The sequence below is a fragment of the Schistocerca americana genome, chromosome 11 (assembly GCF_021461395.2).
Source record: "Schistocerca americana isolate TAMUIC-IGC-003095 chromosome 11, iqSchAmer2.1, whole genome shotgun sequence".
NCBI classification, from domain to species: Eukaryota; Metazoa; Arthropoda; class Insecta; order Orthoptera; family Acrididae; genus Schistocerca; species Schistocerca americana.
Window position 1 is genome coordinate 112482119 of NC_060129.1, and position 1917 is coordinate 112484035.

A 1917-nucleotide genomic window follows, 5' to 3' on the forward strand; every position below is an offset into this window, starting at 1 on the left:
ATACGACCGAGGCACACAGGGCCAACACCCGGCATCATGGTGTGGGGAGCGATCTCCTACACTGGCCGTACACCACTGGTGATCGTCGAGGGGACACTGAATAGTGCACGGTACATCCAAACCGTCATCGAACCCATCGTTCTACCATTCCTAGACCGGCAAGGGAACTTGCTGTTCCAACAGGACAATGCACGTCCACATGTATCCCGTGCCACCCAACGTGCTCTAGAAGGTGTAAGTCAACTACCCTGGCCAGCAAGATCTCCGGATCTGTCCCCCATTGAGCATGTTTAGGACTGGATGAAGCGTCGTCTCACGCGGTCTGCACGTCCAGCACGAACGCTGGTCCAACTGAGGCGCCAGGTGGAAATGGCATGGCAAGCCGTTCCACAGGACTACATCCAGCATTACGATCGTCTCCATGGGAGAATAGCAGCCTGCATTGCTGCGAAAGGTGGATATACACTGTACTAGTGCCGACATTGTGCATGCTCTGTTGCCTGTGTCTATGTGCCTGTGGTTCTGTCAGTGTGATCATGTGATGTATCTGACCCCAGGAATGTGTCAATAAAGTTTCCCCTTCCTGGGACAATGAATTCACGGTGTTCTTACTTCAATTTCCAGGAGTGTAGTTAAATTTTGTACTGGGTTATGTTTTCGCTAGAGGCAGTAGTTTCAGGACTATTGAGGAGAAACGCACTGTACAAAAATTTCCGTCTACACGAACTATGCCCAACATTCGACCGTTTCTATTGTGGGGACATACAGATAGACAGAGAGAGATAGACAAGCGGACAGCAAAGCGATTCCGTCGCGGTTCCATTTCTAGAGACTGAGGCATGGAAACCTGAAAGCAATTATTTTACCTCCTGCTGCGTACATTCATGCAAAAATGTTTGATGCGAAAGATTTGGAAAAGTGTACAGCCAACGGAAATATGCTCTCGGGTGAACAAACAGTACGGCAGTAGTTGTTTGAACCCTCCGAGTATTTGCGCGTGGGTGGGAAAATTCAAAAGAGGCCTCGAACGTGCAACCATGTCCACAGCTCAGGGCGTGTGATACCAGCGTCTGACTCAGCACTGCCAGCTCTTACTGACTGATCCACTTATCCAAGACGACCGACAACTCACAGTTAAACAATCAGCTGAAAAACGTGAGTCAGTGTCGGCACAGCTCACTGCACCACAGTCCACCCCTGGTAGCTCTGAGTGCTCAGCGCGACACAATGTCAGTCCTAAGGGCCCGGGTTCGATTCCTGGTTGGCTCAGAGATTTTCTCCGCTCAGGGACTGGGTGTTGTGTTGTCTTAATCATCATCATTTCATTCCCATCGACACGCAAGTCGCCAAAGTGGCGTCAAATAGAAAGACTTGCACCCGGCGAATGATCTACCCGACGGGAGGCCCTAGTCACATGACATTATTTATATATTTTGCATGGTGGGTTCCCAGAGAGCTTACTGTTGATCACAAGGGACACACACTTTGCCCTTGAGACGAGTTCAGAAATCCTTAGCAGTAGCGAAGGTGATGGCACTATTGAACAGAAGTTTCACCTGCTACAAAAACTGGATACATCATTTTAAGCCACCAGGTAACCGTCAAAGCCTGCAATCTAAACACCCTGAATTACAAATGCAGCCATCAGCTGATAACATCATGTTTCATGTTGATCATCTTTTGGAGTGAACCCATTCCAGTTACCTGGGATTCTTTTATGAACACATCTTCAACAGCCTTTCATACTGAGCTGCAACTGAGAAAAAAGTCAAGCCCGTGATGAAGAGAGGAAATGTCCAGGCCTGCAAAGGAAAGGAGTCCTGCTTCTTCTACAGGACAACGCTCAAAGTCGTACGGGTCAACTGTGGCTGGAAGGTTGTAGCATATCAGGTTGTAGCTCCTACATCATCCTACTTA